Genomic DNA, 23,647 nt, shown 5'->3' on the forward strand with positions numbered 1-23,647 from the left:
TTGGATAATCGAAAGACTTCCTTATATTCAAAAAGAGTTGGAAATTATTCAGTAAGTCAAAGAGCAAGGCCTTTGTAATTAGCCAATCTGAGGTGCATCCCAGGTCCCGCTCTTCCCAACTACATGACTTAGATCAACTTAGTCAACCTTCTGACTCTCTGGGCAAGATAAGGTTAAGTAATGCCTATCTTGAGGGGTGTTGAGAGAATTAGACATAACCTATGAAAGTGCTTAGTATGTGCTCAGCGCACAGTAAATGCTCAGTGGTAGCTACTGGTATTCATGTTTCCCCACTGTACATTGCTCACAGTACACGTCCGTTGCGTTGGCAATCTACAATCATGCTGCCGTATTCACGTAGTAGCGGATGCAAAACATCACCAGCATTCAAATCTTGGCCCAAAGTCCTTGATCTCGCTCTCATCATGTTGTTTCCACCTGTCTCCTCTACACGCTTCTTTTGTGCTGCACCCCGCTATCCACAAGGGGCTTCTGTGAGGCCGACCCTGGCCTGGTCTTGAGAGTGAAGATCGGGACCCTGGGGCCTCTCAAGGGCCAGCACAAGGGGCTCCCACACCCTTCTCAGCCCTTGCTTCTTCTTTCCATGAAACCTACTCATTCATATATTGTGGAATTTCTCTATTATCTCTTTAATATTATCTCTTTTAAAGTCAGGTATAAAATGGATCAAACTAAGGAAACGAGGACAGTCCATAACAAACCATCGAGGGGACAGGGGACCGGCGAGGGTGCTCAGTTCTCCAGGCTGTCAGACGGGCCACTCTCTTTAAGTCCTGCCTCGCATCCGCTGTACTGAGTCAATTGGATTGCTGGGCGAGAAAAAAGAGGACATATTTCCCTTGCCATGGAAGAACTTAAAGGCCCTTTACTGATTTTCAGATTCTGGTTATGCAGCCCAAATCTCTTCTTATCTATACATATATTTAACATCTTATGATTAGTTTTCATCTTCTTAAAGGCTTTGATTAAAAAGTCTTTGCCCTTCCCGAGGTGCAAGTTCATCTTTTCTACCGCAAGAGCTTTCCATGCTTCATGTGGACTTTAGAATGAAAATGTTATTTTCACCCTCAAGCCATAATGGGCTTTTCATCATCAACATTATTATTATTATTATTTTATTTTTTGACAGAGAGACAAGGGGAACGCCTCTCCCCGCCCAGCCGGGCCCTCGGGCTCCTCTCCGCAACACTGAGGTGGGAGGCCAAGGGCGGGGGAGTGCTTCAGCTTTGCCTGCCTGTGACCCACGGGCTCATTAATGGAAGAACCGAGGCCCGCAAGTTCACGGAAAAGTGCGCCCTCCCCACCCGATGCCGTCAGGGCCCGCTCCAGGGCACACAGGGGCGCCTGCTGCCCCTCGCAGCGGCCATCAGCCATTTGCAGGACTCGTGTTTGTCCTTGTGGCATTTGGGCTGGAGCACTCCAAGGACGATCAAGTCTTGAGAGCTGCTCCAGAGTCTCAAAAAGAAAACCGCTGAAGGCCTGCTTCGACAAAGTCGCAGCAGCTGTCCTACAGAGGATCCCACATATCCCAAGTGGGGCATCTGTGACATAAGGAAAAGGACCACGGCAGTCTCCCACCAAGGCGTGGACTTGAGGCCTGGAGCGTGAGGACATCAGCAGCAATTGTAGTCTCACATATGAGGATATGTCGCCCTGTTTTCTTCTCTGATTGTTTTACATACATACATTGCTTTATTTCCTGACCTAAAAGTGTTAGGGATGTGTCTCCCATTTTTCCACTCTGTCTAGTTTCCTCAGAACACTTTGAGGTACACAGTAGGGACTTAATCCATATATTTGCCAGTGAGATCTTAGTGTATGGATTAAGTCCCTACTGTGAGCCTCAAAACGTTCTCTCAGTGCATCAAGGGAAACAATTCCTGCAGTACTGGGACTTTCTCTGAGGTTCTGCACAGGTATACTTGTTGTTGACGGTCAACGCGTGGGAAGCAGGCATCAGAGCTTTTCACCTGCCTCACCAGGGAACTGTGCGGCCGTAGGAGCTAATGTCTAGGAGGCACTTAGCGCATTTAATACACAAACACATACAGCCTTTATCCCCACCTCTTGGGCTTGCTAAAATGGAAGTTTCATAAGTTCTCTGGCACTTTCTCCTGGAAATAGTCTTAGGAGACACTCTTTGCCCTTCACCCAGCTTTTAGCTTCAAATACCATTGTCCGAAGTCAGAAAGCAGGGGTCAGAAATAATGAAGAGAAGGTTAACCAGAGTTTGTGGAACCTCAGATAATTAAGAGACACAACTATGAAGAATTATACTCATCTCTCTTGTCTCCATCCAATGCCAGGCTGTGTATTTTTCTGTAAGCTTTTACTGTAATTGGCTAAGAAAGGATGGTTCTCTTCTTAACCCACACAACTCGCCCCAAACAGAGGCTGATTCAGTCATGGTAATGAGAGAAAGCTAATGACCAGGTAGGTTCCCTCCTCAGCTAGCCATGGGCTCTATGGACATGTGACTTGAGTCCTGACCCTGCCTCTCATCCTCAATCACAAGCTCACAACGGGGTTAGGCTTACAAGCCTTGCAGTGTGATTTTCCAATTATGTACAAGCCTTGCAGTGTACATAATTCCTGGTGGATCACTGGGAGACAAATACCTGATTGATCAGGCTACTTGTTTTTCCAACTTCTTCCTGACTTAGAGATCAGACCTGACTTGGGATTCAGAGAAGGTCAAGAAGTTTTGTCAAGTCACATGCTTGTAAAGCACATATCATTCAGCATAATGCAGCCCCTGGGATAGTTTAATTCCTAGTCATCCATGTGTATGTGCACGTGGGTGTGCATGTATGTATGTGTGTGTGATTGGTTGCTGGTTTTGAAGCCATACGATGTCATGGCCTTTTATCCTGGCCTATGTCTCATAGCTCATTCCAGCTGTTCAGAGCCATGACTTGAAAAGATGGGCTGATGGAAATGCTGAGTGTATGCTAGACAGGCAGTCAGCCCTGTGCAATTAACAGGGAAAAGGCCCCTCCTCACCACTTTTTCCACTGTTCTTGTTTTTCCCCAAACTATTTCTTTCCTTCCAGAGAAAAGGGAAATGTGCAGAGAAGCAATTAATTATAATTATATATGTGCTGGAGTATGGGAGAACTAGTCACAAAGAATTTTCAAGTCCCAAAATTGTCTGATAAAAACTACCCAACAACGTCATAATTTTTGGAGGAAGTTAAATTTTTATAGAGTTTGGTGATAAGTAAAATGTGCTAAAAGCGAGCATTCTTAATCATTATTCTGTCACTTTGCAAAGTAATTGTGGAATTAGGAATAATTATACTCTAAAGAAGGAAAACGAAACAATCTGCCTTATGATCTTTTAAAATAGAATTATGATTCTGGTTTGCTGCATAAGTCAAAAAGAAGCAAGTCATGAACTTGTGGGTGAAGTAATAACCTGGGGTCTTGGAAACTTGGGTTTAATGCTTAGCTAAAGAGCCCAATGCTGGGACTTGACTTAGTTATGAGTAGCAATTCCTAGGAGAACAGGTGGAATTTTATACGCATATGGATGTCTTCAGGACACGGTTCCAGATCTTCCAGCCCATGGTATGGCATCAATTAAGAGTCATAGATATGAGCAGGATAATGAATCACTCTCTGTCTACACACTCTCCTGGTACAACTTCCAGATCCCTGCCAATTAAATCCCACTATAATCACTTTCAGCCAATTCAAGGTGAGGAGTTATAGTTAGAACAGTGCTGTGAGTCATTCTGAGGGTCCTTGTGTATAGACATAAAAAGTTTGATTTGTTCATACGCTGTGAAAATGACATAAAAAACAGTATGGGGATTATGCCTGAAAAATAAATCCCATCTCTAGCAATTCCCTCCACCAGGGAGTAAAAATTAGGGGGATTTAGAAACCTGTGTCTGTTTGACTCACAATAGAATGTTGTTTCTGGAAATCTCCCTAAAATATGGTACTGACTCTAGGTGGTAAAAGTGGAGAGGCCTGGCGCTATAACATGGCTGGCAGAAGATGAAGGGTTAAAAGTGGACAGTCAGCCCATTGAATGAAGGCCTGGCAGGAAATAAAGAGACAAAAATACCAGCATTAAGGGAATAATAGCTGAATAATAATAATAACACATTATGTCAACAGCAATGACAAAGGAAATGCTCAATGTATTTATAGAGCTAAATAAAAGACAGATCCAGGTCCCACGTTTTGACTCTGAACAACCTTCTCAGTTGGGTTTTGCTTCTGCCTAAGGATTATTTTGGAAGGAGCTATTATTATCCGTGATTTATCACTCCGCACTAGGGGGAACTCATACTTTCCACAGAGACAATTATTGAAGTCTCACTGGAGGCTCTTAAAGGAGCCAAGACCTGTTCCGAGGGTTCAAGTGGAAAAGATGCTTCCCCAGGGCCTGGGATCCAGCACTGTCCAACGTGTGTGCTGTCGACGCCTCATGGTGCTGTGAAAACTCAGAGTCTTTCTCATTAAAGGCACCCTTCAGTCTCCTCACTGTCATAAAATGACCGAGGAGAGGAACTCACATTTATGGTGAGTCCCACGCAGGAAGTCCCTTCAACGGGTGCCCATCCCCCCCGACAGAGTCACAGGTGGCAGTACGCTCTGAAGCATCACTGAAATGGAAACCCCGTCAAAGCCATGGCCTAGAAAGACAAGAGTCTGGGCCGAATTCTGGAAGCAGATTCTTCATCTGAGTAGGTATTCCTCCAAGAAGGCTAATTGTGCAGCTGTGTGCGGGTGATGATCATCAGAGGTTTAGGGAAAGAGAAGAGTCATTGTTAATATTAGAAAAGAGCTCCGAGAGTCTGCAGGAATGAAAATGCAGAGCTAGGTCTAAGCTACGACCGTGAAAATAAACAGTGATAAATATCACATTAAATCTAAAGAGCTACATTACTGGATAATAGCAAGAGCTAAATAGCTAGCCGTTAATATGGGTCAATTTATTATTAAAAAACATTTATTCAGATTTAACAATAGCCAAATAATTTTTTGTTAAACAGTTATTAAATTGAAGACCTGCATACATTAATCAACTGATATTTATCATTCAGAATGTATCTCATTATATCTAAAAGGATGTGTGGTATATGCTTCCATAACAAACTTGGGAGATTTAAAATGAACTGTAGTTCATTTTTGCCAAATGTAGATGTGTGAAGATTATGTTGTCTGCCAGCTGGGTAGCCAGACAGTGGAGTGGACTTGCCTAATTAGGAACAATTGCTGATAAATCAATTCTTTCCTTTTATAGGACAATTAGAATTTGTGTATATGTGTGTGTGTTTTAAATTCTAATTTGATTTTGCACATTGTTCTGCAACCAAGTTAATTCTTTGAAGCCCTTTAGATGGTGCAAATTTTCCATAAAATATAAATAGGGTTACTTGCTGTTTTATCAGTCATGCAAATAATCCAAGCTCCATCTATTCTTCTATTCACATAATCCAGGCATAAACTGCATATAATTACTCATAAGATGTCTTCAATTGGGCTTACTCCACTGAACACCAAATATGGTTTTTAACTTCCCTACTATTTTCTAATACTATTCCTCTACTTATTTTTTTGTCTTGGCCTATTAAAATCTCTCCTATTCTTCACGCACAGCTCAAATATCACTTCCTTGATTTCTCTCATTTAGATGTGATCTTTCTAACATGTGAATCTCTATTTTTATCTCATTGTATCTAGCATCATGCTTTGCACTGGGACATTAAAATGATATATATATATATATATTTTATAAATCAGGGGGTGACAACCCATATTCCCTGAGGACAGAAGTGTCTAGCCTCCCTGCTCCAGTGTGCACCACAGCTCCTGGAAGAGATCACTGGAGAGAAGGCGGGCTCTGAGGGAAACTCAAATCCATGTGTGGCCAGATGAACTCAGGGGAGGGCGACTCACTCACAAGGAGAGGGGAGGACGTAGTAGTCCTCATCTTTCTTCCTAAGGCCTGCGATTTCACTGGCCATAATTGCCTGGGGGAAGTGTTTTTTCTTCCTGGTTTGCAAATCTTAATCTTCAACAATTAAGGAGGAAAACATCTGCCACCCACAGTATGGGGCAGCGAGGTCTCCATCTGACGGATGAAGTCCAGGGCTCTCTGCTCACACCTGCTCGCTGAGACAGTGGTGGGTGAGCAACCTCTAGGCTGTGGACTCAGGTTGGGAGCCCTGAGAGAGCCTGCTGCCCCTCTGGACAATTAGACTCACAACACCATATGCTGTACTTCATCCAATTAGTCTGCAAGAGAGCAGAGAATGGGGCTTTAATTGCTCTGAGGGCCTGTTTGTTTACAGTGTGGGGAGTGATTTTAAATATGGTTTCTGGGTTGCAGGACCTTGAATTCCAAGTGAGTGGTGCTTTGGGGATCCTCATGAGTACTGACAGCCAAACTGACAAGGAAGAGAAAACACACATTGGATTTCAGCTTTGCCTCCTGGTCAGTTTTGCTCAAGAATCACCTTTTGAGGATCAGAGGGGTCGGTCACTGTCAGGTCAGACACTGTGTCACTGTTGCCTCCTGGCGAGATCTTGTCATGGAAACGTATGCACCTGTCCACTAGCCATTCGACTACATTCCCTCTGCTCACATCACAGTAGCAGAGACACACAGAGGCTGGGTTCAGTCTCTTAAACTCAATATGCACAACTCAGCCACTGTGATTAAAAAAGATGTCTCAACATAATGAAACATACGGAAGGGGTGAAATCATCTAGGTTTGTATCTCTAAAATGTTTCTATCTAAAATGTTTTGGCTTCAACTTCTTAGTAGTCATCTCCTCAGTTCAGGACAGATTACTTCCTGCTGAGATTAACAAGATAACCTTTGCCTGGTCCCCCCAACTCCTAACTTCCCCTGCTCCAATCCAGTCTTCACACTTGTAAGAATTTTCTTCCTCGGTGCAGGTCAGTTTCTGCTCAGTCATCCCAATGACTCTTTCCGTGGTTTTTGTGCAGCTCCATAACATGGCTCCACCCTCTCTCTCTGACTTAGTTTCCCTTGCATTGTTTACAAACAGCTTATGAGCTAATTCAATGGAGCCAATCCACTGTTCCATGCTCTTAGGGTCCATTTGTTTCCTGATTTGTGCTAGTTTTGTCACATGGAATTTTCTTGCCTGTGTATCAATCACAGAACATTTGATCCATCTGAAATCCAACACTTGGCCTATCTCAAATCAGACCTCCTGATGCCTTTCCAGAATCTTACTAACTAGAATACTTTCTCTCTCTACTCAGCTTCTATAATATATTAAACTCTACTTAATCTATCTCAGAGCCATTTGTGTATTTGTTGTAGTTCTCTAATCTAGCGTTACCCAAAGTGTCTCCCTGGAACCCTAGACCCATGAGGTACTACGCTAGTTAAGAGTTCTATGGTTAAATAAATCTGAGAAGTGCTGCAGACATTTTTCTTCTCTTAGAGCGTTGTAAAGCACATCAGCATTATAAACGTTCTGAGAAGTTGTATAGTCAAGAAATATGTGTACTTTTATGTAACCTGAAGCTTATGAAATTTTTTTTTTTTTTTTTTTTTGTCTTTTTCGTGACCAGCACTCAGCCAGTGAGTGCACCGGCCAGTCTTATATAGGATCCGAACCCACGGCGGGAGTGTCGCTGTGCTCCCAGCGCCGCACTCTCCCGAGTGCGTCACGGGCTCGGCCCGAAGCTTATGAAATTTATTTGTTCACAGAACACCTTTTTTATGTAATACTATTTACTACTATTCCATGGAAAGAACTCATTTTGGGAAATCTGTTCTGATGTATTATAAGGTCTTAGAGAGTAGAGAATCTCTCTAATTTTTGACTCCTCCATAGTGTCAAGCGGAGTGTTTGTATGTAAGACGTACTCAGTAAATACGTTAAAATAAATTTTATTGGGACCATGAACCAGTTGGGCTTCTTAGGAATCTAATTCATAATTCTGTTTTTGTAATTCATTTGTTGTTCAACTTAGGCAAGTCATTTTTCATTTCTGCTCTTATTCTATGACATTTTTCCATTTGTAAGGTAGCTACGAGGTTATAATAGTTATAATGATGAACTGATAAATGATATGAGAAGGGCTGAGGCAAAGGGGTCATATGGGGTGCTACATAGAGCATCACATTGGATGTCACATTTCACTGTGATGCTCTGATTTTTGTTTTTTCACATTTAGTGGTAATTGTAGTAGCTACAGTTTACAGGGCAGATATGATGTGCCAGATACCACCTTGAGCATTGTACACATATTATCTTATTTTGTCTTTATAAATATCCCAAGAGGTAGGCATTACCATTCTAATATTATAAATGAGGAAAATGAGGCTTAAGTAAGGAGGCCCAGAGTCACAGACTTAGTAGGGGTAAAGCCATTTCACACCCAAAGCCCACTTTCTTAACCACCAATCCAGACTCACCCCTTGTGCTGCATTTGGTGCCTGGTGGACACCTGTATTCTGTCCTCAACCTTCATTGTCACTATGGTGTGGTCCGAACCTATTTCCCACCTGATTACTGACATACAGTCTGTTGGTGTAGGTACCTTCAGCTTCAAACTGTTCAGGTAACCAAAGTTGTTCTTATTCTATTTATTGACTACTTGGTAAGGTAGTGGGAGGGGTGAAGAAAAACATATCTGCGAAATGGGGAGCCCATGCAATGATCTAAATATCTGTGTACCCCCGAATTCATATGTTGAAATCTCACCCCAAATTGAATGGTATTTGGAGGTGGGGTCTTTGGGAAGTGATTAGTCATGAGGGTGGGGCCTTCATGAATGGGATTAAAGCCATTATTAAAGGGACCAGAGAGAGAGATCCCTCACCCCTCCACCATATGAGGACACAGTGAGATGGCGCTGTTTAGAAACCTGGAAACAGGCTCTTACCGGACACTGAATCTGCTGGCACCTTGATCTTGGACTTGCAGCCTCTAAAACTGTGAGAAATAGATTTCTGTTGTTATAAGCCATCCAGTTTATGGTACTTTGTTATAGCAGCCTGAATGGGCTAAGACAGCCCAAACCGTGTTTCAACATAGTTGCTATTTAAACATAGTTGAATTACAGACCCCTAGAATAGTCTGAAATCCTTACATTTATATGAAAAGTGGATCCGGGTTTTGTGATGTCTGAAATGTACACAATTTGAGGGATTCTCTTTAAAAAAAAAGAATGCAAAATCACAAACATAGAATCACTTATAGAGCCTAGCAATGGGTTCTTGTAAGTGAGAAGCATTGATGTTTAAGATTTATTAGCTTTTTGGTATATTCACTCCTTTCTGCCCCAAATATAGTGTCCTACACTGGGGACTCCGCCGAGTTTTAAAAGTAGAAGACAGTTTGCCTGTCTGGAGTGAATTTGTCATTCTTATGTAAACATGGTTTGAGAAGAGCTACAAAGCAAATGGTCAGTGAGGGTCATCAACTTAGTGCCCCAAAAAGAGTCTGAGCGAAAATCGGGTCATTTGCCAGATTAGATCATCTCTCAGCTAAGAATAGGGCTAAGCCATTATAGGCATGCGTGGTCAGTTGTGCAAGTGAGAACACAAGGAAAAAGATGGCCATAACTGTATTAAGAATTGATAATCTTGTGTTAGTCTCTCTTAAAAAAAAATACAAAATTATTTTGCATTTTGTGATTATGACACTGGTATCACAATTAGAAATGCAGAGACTTGACCTGATGTAGTTTGTATGGAGCAATTTTCTGTTTCAGAGAAGAGGCACCGGGGTGGCTTTCCATGACTTACCTGTATGTAAACACTTGTGGAAGTTGACCTAATGCCTGCAGGAGCTCTGTGGCCTATTTGGGGGGCATCTTTGAAATATCACGATCTGACCTTTCTGGTTTTTTCTTCCATGCCACTTACGTAGATGCCCATCTAGCCAGCAAGATACCCGTCACAGGACACTTTGGCTCTCATTTCAAGAACTAAGATTTCAGTGACAGCTTCCACCAGGGATGCCTCAAAAGCAAGCTGTCTACCCATATTCATTTTGTCCGGCCCCCTTCTAGATCTCCATGACCTTTCTGAAGGTCATGGAAATGTTACAGGAGATGGATCAGATGTATCCGGAAGGCGCAGGCCATCGTTGTCACTCGGACAGGCCTCACTGCAGTTTGCTACGCCGTCCTCATTTCACTGCCTCCACCAGTTTTCTTTAAGCATGAGTATTACAGGCCTGACATATATTCTACAGACCTTCATTCATATTTGTAGGATTGCTTTAATATTAAAAGAGGGGAGAAAGAGAGACTGACATCAAGATTGTAGGCTCATAAAACATTCAAGGGAACTTGGAGATTGTCTGACTCACCCTTCATTTTACTTTATTTTTTAAAATTTTATTTGATTGCTTTTATGCTAAAAAGATGTAAGTTTAATCTGGCCATATTGCAGAACTTTATAAAATGGAGAAAATAAAAAGAAAATCATTCATCATCCTAATGTCCTATTATAGCCAACCTTGTCAATTACCATATGTATATTTTACTAAGTTGTAATGGTAGTAAACAGAAAATGCTGTTTCCCATTTTTGTTTTTAAACTTAACAAGACAGATAAGGTCACTGAGGCCCTAGATCCCACGACTACATAATATCCACCATTTGTGGTATTTATTTTTATACTAACCAAGAAAATGCATCTCACTTTCTTTTATTTTTCCCCCGGGCTTCCTCTACTGTGCTTGCTTAGTGTACAGGCTTTGGAACTGGCTGCCTGGGTTTCCATATCCACTACCAAACAGTGTGGCACGTTACTTAAACTTAGCTCGATTCCCTTTCCTCATCTGTAATACAGGGCTGATGTAAGGATTAAGCTATTGCTTAAAACATGTGAACATGTATAAACACATGTGTGCTGGATTCATCCCCACCTCCTGTGCCCTCTGGCTTGGAGGTTCAACCAATAGGGAGTTCTGGCAGGTGATGGAAGGAGGGAGGAGAAGTGAGGTCAGAGTATTAATCCCCTGGGTTCTCTTCCTAACAGGTAGCCTAGAGCTGGTCGTGTCCCTTGGTCAAAGATTACTGCTTCTCTCAAGGCAGCCAACTCTAAAGAATTCTTTCTCCCCAGGCTCCAGTAACTACTTCTTCCCCTCCTGTTCCTTCTGGCCTAGGATGGCATCAGCTCAGCTGCTATTCTACCCCAGGTTACTGTGCTATCCCTGTGGTTCCCCCAACATGCACACATTGTAAACAGTCCCTTTGTAAATAATCCCTTGTACAGCATTCCTGTGTTGAGTGTACCATCTGTTTCCTGCTGGGACGCTGGCTGATACAACATTCTAGTGTTACTTCATCCCCTTTTCAGTGAAACATGAAAGTACAGGTTTTAAAAGACACAAAATTAAGATGCTCTCTTTAATGTGCAGGATCTGATATTAAAGCTCCTTAAAGGACACAAAGCTGAGTCTGCAGCAAACAGGGTGTCCAACAGGCACCGCTGTGCTTCCAGTTCTCGAGGTAGGAGTCTCAGGACTTTATAGGTTTTCCAGTATTTTACCTTCAGAGAAAATCTGCAGGGTAGATAGTAGTGCTATTTACATTTTACAGATGAGAAAATTGAGACACACCACGCTTGTTAAGTCAGCAAGGAGCAGAACTGGCTTCAGAGTCCAAGACTGTGCTTTTTTTTGGTGGTTCTCAAAGTGTGGTCCTGGCTAACAACATCAGCTTCACCTGGTAAGCTGTTAGAAATGCAAAGTCTCAGGCCCTGCACCATCTAATGTCTGTAAACCTCAGCTTTCCCACCTGTAAAATGAGGCTAATAACAGTGTGTGCCTACCAGGACTGCTGGGACCGATGGTTAAATAAGAAGCCCACATATAGCACAGAGCTAGGCACATAGTAAACACTCAGTACATGTCAGCTATTATTATTTTTATTAAAAAAAAAAAGGGTGGATTATTATAGGCAAGGAAACACGAGCTCAGGAATGTTGACCTATCTAAACTTGAGCTGGGAGTCAAAACCAGGTCTTCTGACTTAAAATTCCCATTTTTTCCACATACTCTTTTTACATCTGCCTCAAAAGTCTGATTTTAGCAATATCCTAGTTAATTGATGGATAATGACTCTAAAAGATAATATACCTGGGGAATATCTGAGGCCTCCTCAGATCCGATGCCGAGACTCCCGGTACAGATGGCCTCCCTCCTAGGAATCTGGTTGGCCCCCGAGTGGCCTTCCTGCAGTTTTTCCCTTTTCCGTCCCCTGTCCTGCTCCCTGTGATGACCTCTCTTGCCAAGGGCACCTTTTCTCCTGCAGAAAGTGAAGAGCTACAAGCAAAAGTCACAGAAGAAATGGTTCTCTTGGCCTCTCAGTCCAAGAGACTTCCAGAACCATTGAGAAGGCGGCCAAACAGGGAATGTACAAGTTAATAACTTACTGATTTGAAAGCGAAACCTTTCTAAACCTATCACGTGTGCTTTTCCTCATGGAGGATTAACTGCCTGACAAGGTTGAACTTTGAAAGAAAAGTTGTTTGTGACTTATGAGGGAGCTTGGGGAAAAAAGGTCTTGACTTTTTATAAACAAAACAAAACAAAACAAAACAAAACAAAACAATACCCTGGCAAACCAAAACACGTTAATTTTTCTTAGGCCTGTAACTCACAAAGGGCACCTCTGCTTTGGCTGGAACTTTCAAAATGACTCTCCTCTGAGCCAAAGTAAGGAGGCAGCAAGCGGCATCCCCAGAGAACTGGTCTGGCAATATTTATAAGGGTTGAAAATAAAGATCCACAGGGGAATTGTTTTTAAAGCCTAAAATGATGGAGCCATTTCTAGCAATTCATCCCTTTATTTCCGCTATCCCAAGACAGTTACAGCAATATTTCACCAACTCTGACCACCTTCCTTCTAAATTCCTAATGATTTGCATAAAAGTTTGGAATTAAGTTTACCTCTATAGGGATTTCAAAGCAAGTTAATGAAATAAATAAGGATTTAGGAAGTGGGGCTAAGGACAGGGCTTCTGACATTAGCGTTTGTGTCCCAGGATTTATTAGCTGTGCACCTGTGGGCAGATTACTTCTCAGGTCTCAGTCGTCCCCTTTGTGATAGGGGATAATAATAATGCACTATTAGGCTCAAATGGCACAATCTATAAGAAGCATCTGATAAAAGTTAGCTTTTTCCATTCTTACTTGTTTAAACTAGCATTTAAAATTGGTTTAGAATCAACGGTGAAATGCTAAGTGTATAGCATCTATTTATGTTAAAGCAGGTCCCTTAGGAGCTCTTTGAGGGTACTTCAAAAATTCGTGGAAAAATAGAATTGAAAGATAATAATGACAGATCCCCTTAATGTCCAGCCACCACAAAAGAAAAGAATCTTTCCATGAACTGTTCAAAATAGCCCCATATTCAACAATTTTTAAATCTAGATTTTATTATTAATTGTATTTAAAAGCAATCAAATGGAATTCTTTATTATATGTGTTCAGATTTTAAAGATCCATTACTTCAGATTTTAAAGAATGAGTAATTCTTTCCCCACTTCCACTCGTCTAAAATAATGAGACTTTTCTCCGTAGAGTGTTTTTGGAAGCTTGGGGCATCTTAAGGTGCTGGTGGGTAATATGTTTAATGTATAGTCATCAGCAGCAGCCTTTCTGATATTATTCTTTAGCCAAGTGAAGTTCGTGTTTCTGGCCCCATAAACTTTACAACATGAAGGGCAGATAAAAGAATCAAACATGAGCAGGTAGATGAGCACAGCTAAATGTACAGGAGCACAGAGGAGTGTCTGGATGGGAGGTAGAAAGAAAAGATTTGTGGTCAGGGTGGTTGGCTTGGGGAGAGTTTGTCTGGCTTAAAATGAAGTAGTGTTCTAGGGGAGATGAGTAATACCAAAGGGGTATTGCTGTCTGTTTTACAGAAATGACTCACAAATGAGAAAAGACAAGGACATTAGTGGAGAACATGAATAGTTTATTATAGCACATGTTTGCAATTTATGACAGGAGTCAGTCTAACTCTGGTTTTTCCAGAGAAAATAATACCTGATAACCCTGAGTCCAAACTGAGGGAGGAAATGTAATAAGTAGCAGGGAAATAGTGGTGGGGAACAGGAAAATTGTGAGTGAGTGTTTAAAGTTAATGGCACTCCGAACAGTCGAACATCATAACTAGTGTGTTTCTTTTTATCCAAAGTGCTTGAAGCAGTTTCATAAATTCCTTAGTGCCTCGTCATTTGGCAAGTTTTCTGAATTTTGAATTTTTTTCTTTAAATGCAGTTTTGTTATTTTCAAGTGCCTGAGATCCCTGCAATAACAAACAGCTATCTGGGTAGTGACTAGTACAGTGTTTTTCAAGCCCTCAGATGTATCTAATTAGTGGCTCACAAAATCAATATATGTGGGAATTTTTTTTGTATTGTTTATTTGGGACTATTTCTATGTTTTATTTGATATTTGATCATATCAACATCATTTTTAATATTTACTGCATATTTACTTTATCATCTGCTATACAAGTATTGTGAAATTTTTAATGGTTTACATACATACATGCTCACACATGTATGTATGTATATATAAACTGGAATGCAATGTAAAATCTATTTCTTACTATGGGTAAGATGGTAAATAGGGAAAACGAATTTGACTTCCTTTATTTAACAAGAATACTTAAAACTTAATTTATTCATGATTTGAATAAACAGTTTCGGTTCTTGAAAATAGACTATTATCTAGTGTAAACAGTGCCATTACAAATTTATTTACACTATTATTATATGTACTTGGCCCAGCCCAATGGTGAGCTGCTGGCATAAGATCACCTGGGAATTTGTTAAATGCCTATACTGTATTCTAAGACTCCACCTGGAGCTCAGTAGGTCTGGGGTGATTTCCAGGAATCTGTATCTTTAAAAACAAGTAGCTCGGGTAATTCTGATGCATTGCCTGGGTGGCACACCACTAGTGCAGGAAACAATTTCTTCAGGTGGTGGTAAAGCAAACATTATTCTGGTGCATTTCCAAATTTTCATAAAGGTGATTTAAAAATGTCCAAATTAATAAACCTAAGCTCTAAAAGTGATGCCATTTACAGATAAATGAAGCAAAACTGAAGGAGCAGTGAGAGAAGAGGTGTTCAGTTTCCCTGATTTCAGGTTTCAGGACACACCTCTGGGTTTCAAGGTCTCAGGCCCCTCCTCTCAACCCTCCCCTAGAGGAGAGTGACTATGGTCATTGGACTTATTTACAGCACCAACACTGGGAGACTGAGACCACAAGGGGTGGACTTATGCAAATCCAGTAGCTGAGCTTGCCCAGTAAAAGGAATTTTTACAGGCTTATACCACTCCAGTGACCAAGCTGCTCAGTGGAAGGGAGTTTATCTTTTGAATGACCTTCTACTAGGGGTGCCAAGGAGCACAAAATATTCTTCAATATGTCTGCTGCATGTGATAGAATTTGACCAATGAACACGCCCTAAAAGGAGATCAACTGAGCATGTGCAAGATTATGTTACATAACAGGGTACCATCCCCTTTGTTGAATATTCATTAGATACCATGAATATGTATTAGATAGTGAAACTATAAAAGCTGAATCCTGGGAGGAGGCAGGGCTGTTGCTTACCCTCTCTGGGGCTAGCCTGCACTCCTGCTTGTGGAGTGTGTATTTCTTTCTTTTTGTATCAAACTTACTTTCAGCAAGCGGCTGCTCACTATCTTTAGCCAGCCTGCACTCTGTACTAAACTTTAAGTTTCTATTTATTACTTTTGTGTTAAACTTGGTGTGAGCCCTGCTGCTCAGTCTCTGGAGCTAGGCTGCACTTTCTCTGTGAAGTCTGTATCTCTTATTTGTTACATTAAACCGGTTCTTACCTTAACCCTTACGTTAAAACTGTGGCTCTGCTCTTGAACTTTCTTGTGGCAGAGTCAAGAACCTGGTAAGAGGATAGGATGGATTTAGGCTGACGATTTGGCCTCTCCAGACCCTCTCCTCTGGCATCAGAAGGACTTGGGACAAGGACCGAAGACTCAAGTTATCAGCTGGGGAATTCTGCAAACCTGACTACAGTCTCCACCCTTTGGTAAATCTTTATCCGTTTTACTTCAGCTAACAAGTCTCCAGTTAGTTTGTGTTTTGAATGATTTATATTTTTTCATAAGTTTCATAAGGTTTGTGGGAGGGAAAGATGGATGACGGAGGGGAAACAGGAAAGGGCATAAAACAAACAGTTCGTGCAGATGATGTGATGCAAATAAACTTGAGAAGCATTATAGAAAAATTCCAGAAAACCCCAACCAGGTTATAAATGACTTGAACTGTGATCTCTGTATTTCTATATCTATCGCTGTTAAAGTCGTTTTCATGTTGAAGCCTAACACTGGTTATTTGGGACTTTCACTTAGTTTTCTCTTTTCCTTTCCTTTCTTTCTTACTTTCTTTTTTCTTTCCTTTTTCTTAGGGATTCTTTTTTTTTTTTTTTTTTTTTTTTTTTTGCCACCGGTACAATAAGGCCACCAAAACATTTCAAAAATAACCACACTAATCACATATCCGTATTGATACAATGTAAGAAAACCAATAATCTTAATGACCTTCCTACTTATAGTTAATATGCCATGAATTTTTATCAAGCATCTGCTTTGGATCACATTCCACTCATTGGATACAGCAGTAAATAAGACAGGCAGCGTCTCTGCCCACATGGCACTTACTGTCTCGTGGTGGGGTGGGGGACAGAAAACAATCACTATAACAGCAGGTAGTGGTGATCACTGTGAAGATAATGAAACAGATGACAAGATCAAGTGCTGGTGAATGGTTAGGAGGATCTTCCATCTGTATAATGGAGATGGTAACATGAATGAGCACTAGATGGATGAACTTATGTAAAAGCAGCTATCACTTTAGTCTTCTTTCTTCTGTCTCTCGTTTATTCAGTAAATATTTGCACAGTGCACAGCAGTGAGTGAGTCAGCATTGTCCAGCCATTGGGGTAACTTTCAGTATGGTAGGATGAGCATGCTTTAAACGAATTTGAATACTCATTTAAATATTATGAATGAGACGTGAATTGCATGCTGAGAAGTTAGAGCATGGGAACCCAGTTGACACTGAAGGATTAGGGAGACTTCAGATATGTCTCCAGGAGGTGGAGCTGAATTCTCCTCCCCCTAAGTGTGGACTGGACCTGGTGACTCTCTTCCAAAGAACACAATATGGAAACAGAACAATTGTAACTTTACGATGGAGAAAGCTAGAAGGCAATTAACCAAGTGAGTGATTAATGTTAATAATATCAGTGATAAGTTGATACCACATCTCCCCTGATGTGTGATAGAGGGCACATCCCTCTTGTGATATTCATTCCCCAAACTCATAACTGCAGTCTAATCATGAGAAAAGCATCAGATAAGCCTGTATGGAGGGACATTTTATAAAATACCTGACTAGCCCTTTTCAAAACTGTCAAGGTCATGAAAAAACAAGGAAAGACCAAGAAACTGTTACAGATTAGGACACTAAGGAGACATAATAACTAAATGCAGTGTGCTATCTTCAAACAGATAAGGAATATGAATGGAAAAACTGGTGAAATCAGAACGAAGTCTATGGCTTAGTTAAAAGTGGGGAAAAAAGAAAGAAAAAAACTTCAAAAGGTTAAGAAAAAGAAGCATTCCAGGAAGAAGTCATAGTACCCATATTTCCTTTCAAAAGGAAACTGACCTCCAGATGATACTTGGAAGTCTTGAGGACACTGTTCTATTTACCCATGGGACATGCCGGTCCTAGGAACAGAGATTGCAAAAAGGTATGCTGCTCCTCAGAACACTCAGCGGGCCTCTGAGTCTGCCTTGTACAGGTGGAAGACAAGTCCCCAGGCCAAGCTCAGATGGTTACCAAGCTATGCAGAGAACGACATGAAGTGTTAATGTGTCTGAGTGGCACGTGAGGGTGTATAGCTGGAAAGAAGGCGTTCCAGGGGACGAGCTGCTGTGGCCAGTCCTGCTGCGTCTTTCCTGTCCAATATCCTCCTGCATATACAGACACCACAGGACTGTACGGATTTGCAAATAAATTGCCTAATGTAATTTAGCCCTTCTTGTTTGCCTTTTCATTTCTCCCCTTCCAAATAAGCAAATAGCTCCTACAGGGCAGGAAAAGTAGACTCACAGCCTCAGATCCTCTTTGATTTAGAGAAACTGGTACCTGTGAAGTTCCCGAACACGGCTTTGGCAAGTTGACCATTATGGAGATTTTTTTAAGATCAATGTTTGTCTCTCTGGGTTTATTAAAATACAGAAAGGATTTGAGTACATTATGTTCTTTAAACTTAATAGTACATTGGAGAAATTGGAACCCATAAAAGACAAGAGCCTTGGTTAGGGTCACAGAGGGAGTCTACAAATAAATAAGAAACGAATTTCCTGAATGCCTAATCCACTCCTTTTCCCAACCCCTACTCCACCTTTCTTTGCATTTATAGGTGAGGATTATCCATCTTTCCTGGGGTTTCCATGACTTGCTTTTCCCTGTGGCTTTTCAAAGATATACGTTCAGTAGGAAGCAATTACATTTCAGGTTCCCAGCCCCATGGTAGTGCTTCCTAGGTGTTAAATGTTTTTAGAGGCAACAATAATAGTAATGATGATGATAGTGGTGGTGATAATGATGATGGTGATAATGGAGCCCATGGCACATTGTTACAAAACCATGGCCATTATTATTATCACATTTGCCGCAGCACAAAAAATGTTCTCAAGTGCTGCAGCCCATGAAAGATCCCCATTCTCTTCCCACTTTGAGGCACCAGAGAGAAACCTAACAAAAAGATGTTGAAAGGAACCCCTCCATGTGGTCCCACGTCTCAACACAAAGCTGCAAAGCTCTAAAAGGCACTCATCTCAGCAAATTGTCACTGTCATCACATCCACTTGGCCAGTGTAGCACTTGGTCATTTGGGAAGCTCTTAAGACCACAGGGCAGAAATGGAGGAAGGAGCAAACAGAATGGCTGTACTCAGGAAAAGCTGGAGATGCTAGACTTTAGACTGGGGCCACCAACAGTTGTAGAGTTTTCAACGGCATGTTCGTCCTCTCTTCCCACCTGTTCCGTCAGGTGCTCTAAGTTATGCCATAATAACAAGCAGCTCCCCAAATCACACTCTTACCCCAAATCACACTCTTACTATGAACCATCAGGGGCTCTGCTTCACTTCATCTTCACCCCTCCATCTGGGCTGATGGAGGGTCCACCATCTGGGGTCCAACATCTCTAGATAAAGGGATAGGAAGATGAGAAGACACCAAGAATTGCACACTGGTTCATAAATGCTTTTATCTGCAACTGATGCATGTCACTGTTGCATGCGTGGGATTGGCTGGAGCAAGTTACCTGGCTGCACCTGGCTTCATGTGGTGGGAAAGTGCCATCTCCAGTATGGCTAGAGGGGGTGAAGAACTGCAAATATTTGTGAACAGTAGTAATGCCTACCCATCCCCTTATTCTATGTCTAACACAGGCAAAGCGATAGGCAAGCTGAGGTAGGTATCACACTTTAGGCTTTGAGCCTATGGCAGACAATGCAGGTTGACTCAGCAGCCAGTGCCAACACCTTTCTGCTTTGCCTCCTTCTCTACAGAGGCTGGAAAACGGAACACTCTACTCCCCAGGTTCTCTTGTACCTATGGGTGGCCAAGTGCAGGGTCTAAGGAAACCAGATATAAGTGGAAGTCTGGTGGAAAGACATCTTTTTCTTATGAAAGACAGAGCCTCAGGAAGAGAAGACTCCTTGCCCACCCCCTTGTTCTTTGGAACAGGGATGTCACTCCAGAAAGGCAGGAGCAATCTTGGTGACCTTCCAGAGTCAAGATGAGAAAAAGTCCAAAAGAATTGCAGTGGTGCTGGCTTTGGTAACTTTAAACTGCTGACCATAGCCACTTATCTCTAGATTTCTTACAGTGTGACACAAAGAAACCCATTTGTTCTGTTACTTGCAGCAAAAAGCATTCCTAACTGTTACAGAGTCAGGAGGAACTTTGGAGATCACGAGGCTCTAGTTTATCAAATAAGAAAACTGAAACCAAGAAGTTTTAATGGTATCCAAGGGTCACAAAAAAATGAGCAGATACATCAGGCTAAGGATTAAAAATTCATAATTCTTTGGTGGCACTTTTTTTTGTGTGTGTGTGTTTTGTGTTTTTTTTGTTGTTGTTGTTGTTGTTCTCTGGGTCTAAAAAACCATCCTTGCCAAAACACCAGACATCTCCTCACATCTCATGTAATTTTTATTTTTCTCCTCCCATCCCTAATCTCCCCAGCCTATCATAACCCTCTCCTTAACCCTCTGAACCTTTCCAATCTGGTTAAAAATCCATCTACAGAAGAATCGCCATCTTCCCAGTGAGAAGCCAGGCCATCTACAGCTACATTTCCATCAGGCAAATGTCATCAGTTTGAGACAGGCTGTGTTGTAATCCTCCAAGAAGTTTTCCACTTTCAAATTACCACTCGAATGTCAAGGGCAAGAAGAAAAGGCATCTGAAGTCAGTGTGCTGAGGTGTAGCTCATGCCACGACAGCATATGCAATACAGCAGAGAATCATAATTGATTTCTAATGGCAGAGAACATTTAACCTGGCTGCAAGCAGAGAGAGGAACGGAGCGAAGAGGAGAAAAGAAGCCAAGCTCCATCTCCCACTTAAAAACTTCTTGAAGTCTAAATTAATTTGGCCCTGTCTCACTTACAGGGAAAGTATCTATTTCACTTGCAGCTAAAGTGAGCGTTTGTTTAACCTCTTGGGGGATAGGCTATAGCTGCACGTAGACCTTTGCAAGAAGTGGCACGGTTATCCAATTTCCCCCTAATTGCCCTAACAAGGATGAATTAGGACTTTCATCAGCAGGCCTGAGTGATCAGTTTGGAGTCAGCCATGGGCGGTGAAGCCAGTTATTAAACAAAACTACAGTGTTAACTCCTAATAATACACAGTGAGGGTAAATTAAGCCGAAGACAAATATGCCACACTGGTGACACTGGAGGATATGTTCTCTAGACTTTATGTTTTAAAGTGATGCTATTATAAGTGCTGCCTAAGTTCATTTCTAAAGCATAATAGGGAAGTAAATAATCATTTGGGCTTCTATGCAGTTGAAAAGAAACCATCTGACAAGGGAACCCAGTATACTGTTTAAATATCCACTTGGACTAGGCTCCCTTTTGATACACATTAATTATTCGAAAAACATCACATCGGGAGAACTTACAGAAAGCCTGAGCAACGCTATACTCCCCCGATAGTTGTTGCTGGGTAAGGAAGACCGTGGCTACCACTGATGTTGTTGTCTTTGCTTGAAATGTCACTGTGCTTATCCAAAGCAGCACACAAGGAAACACATCTATTTCCACCCCCTTATCTCCAGCCTCACCCCCTGTCACTGACACCTTTTCTCCAGTATAAGTTACAGCAGACATGCTGAGTCTGGAAAGAGAAGGCTATTGAAAATGCAATTTGAGTTAAATAAATTGATCATATATCACGAGAGTGGAGGAGGAGAGAGAGCAGCATTCTCGTGTCTCATCAAAACCTCAGAAGCAAGCTCATTCTGGTAGAACCTCGTTAATTTGCACTAAAGGCTGGGATTGACTTGATTAATTACTGAGCAGTGATTAGCGTGGACTAGAGGGTATGGGAGTAAACCTAATTCAGAAAGCTGGGATTGCGCCTCACACAAATGACTTTATCGTACAATTAAAAACCTACTTGAACACTGACTGGAATGAAATCCAATAGCAGAATAAGTACTTTAATAATAACACTGTCCAGAGTGCGGTCTGGCAACAAGCACGGTGCCTTGGGAAGCAGCATCTCGGCACGCTGAACTTTGCCCAACCATCAAATTTCTGTGGACCTTCCATAAATGACTTGTCTTTTCTGGGCCCCTCTTTTTTATCCTTTGAGGGAGAGCAGGTGTGTGCAAACCTTCCCGTCCTACTTACCCTATGGTATTCATGAGTTAATGTAAGGAGGACACTTTGAACTTGGCTAAATCAAGTATATGCAAAAGGTCCATCTTTAGAGCATCTGTTTTTCTTTTGCTTTTTTATTTTTTACAGTCCCGGAGAAATCAGGATTATAGTTGTTTGTCTGTTTCAGACACTCCTGCTGGTCATTCACCACCTGAACCCACAATCAGGTATTTGGACACGGCAGTGCGTCCTGCCACAGAGGCAGTTATGACGCGGCCAGCAGAGGATTAGCGCTTCAGGTGGGAGAAAGCAGCAGGAGTGGATGAAAACCTTAAGCAGCAGAGATCTTGTTTTCCTCTCTAGAACTCCGGTAATAAAGGCCAGTGGCAATACTCTCGCCAGTACCGATGTTTTGCAATGGATTACTTTCCCCCAAAACTTTTCAACCAGATTTCAGCAATGGCTGTCTGCTTTCTCCTCCACTTGTTTCCCCGCTTCGTGCAGACACTACAGGCTGGGGGAACACCAAGAGCTAGACTGTACACACACAGTCACTTACTTGACCCTTCTCCTTTGCTTGTGTGCTGAACTCTCAGACAACTTCCAGAATTGTGCAGGGCCAAAGACAGGCTGTGGAAAGCATGCCTCAGCTTCCTGGGAATAGATGGGCCCCCCACCGGACTTTCTAGATGCCTATTCAAGCCCCATGGGAAGCTGGCAGACTGCAGGGTGTGGTGAATGGAATAAGTTAGGCATCCATGTGACTTTGCCATGCAGAGTATACGTCCTCTCTGCACTGACTTTGGACTTGGCCATGTGGCATGCTTTGTGGAATGGCATGGGATGTGACACGGCAGAGGCTTTAAGTGTACTTGTGTGGCTTGGCCTGTCCTCATGCTCCCCTGCCTTCACCACAGCAAGAGCTGCAGCTGCTGCTTCTTCAGCCTGCCTCCCAGGTGGAGAGACCCATGAGCAGACCTGAACTCACCTCCAGCTGGCAGTCAGACCCACAAGTGAGGAACACCACTGTTGTTGTTGTAAGCTGGTGCAATGTTGGGTATCTTTGTTATACATCATTAGAATACCAAACCAACAACCAAAACAACTAACTAGTATGGGAGGGCCCCCAAATAAGTCAGATATACACACGCTGCCCTCAGGGAACCTGCAGATGACCTAGGAAAGTAAAGCAAATACACTTAATTGCAAAGGTATGAGATGAATTGTGTCAAGTGCCCCTAGGGAAGTAATACTAATGGGAGTTTCTTCCGGGATGGGAGGGGGGTTGAAGGGAAGAGGGGGGCAGAAGAGGAGGCTTCATCGTGGCTGTGGCATTCGAGCTGGATCCTGAAGCTCCATGGAGGGCTGAAAGCATAGGAAAAGGCGAGGAAGGGTGCCCCGGTGGAGGCAAAAGGCGGGGAAAGGCACAGGGTAAGGAATTCCTGAGAGGGATCGTGACTGCCAGTTCCATTTTGGCAAACTCAGAATACAAAGGTCAGTCTATAGCTTTCTATACATATGTACCTTCTTTGCTGCTCAGATTTCCTAAATAATCTCCCAAGTTTGAGCCTAAGTCTCATTGAAACAGAGAAGTGAGCAGACCCGGAACATTTTAGAACACACTTCTCTCTTCCACTTCTTTCAGTGCATGGAGTATGAAATTCATCTCAAAAAGCCCCAGAGATGA

This window comes from Cynocephalus volans, chromosome 4, assembly GCF_027409185.1.
Source record: "Cynocephalus volans isolate mCynVol1 chromosome 4, mCynVol1.pri, whole genome shotgun sequence".
Lineage (NCBI taxonomy): Eukaryota > Metazoa > Chordata > Mammalia > Dermoptera > Cynocephalidae > Cynocephalus > Cynocephalus volans.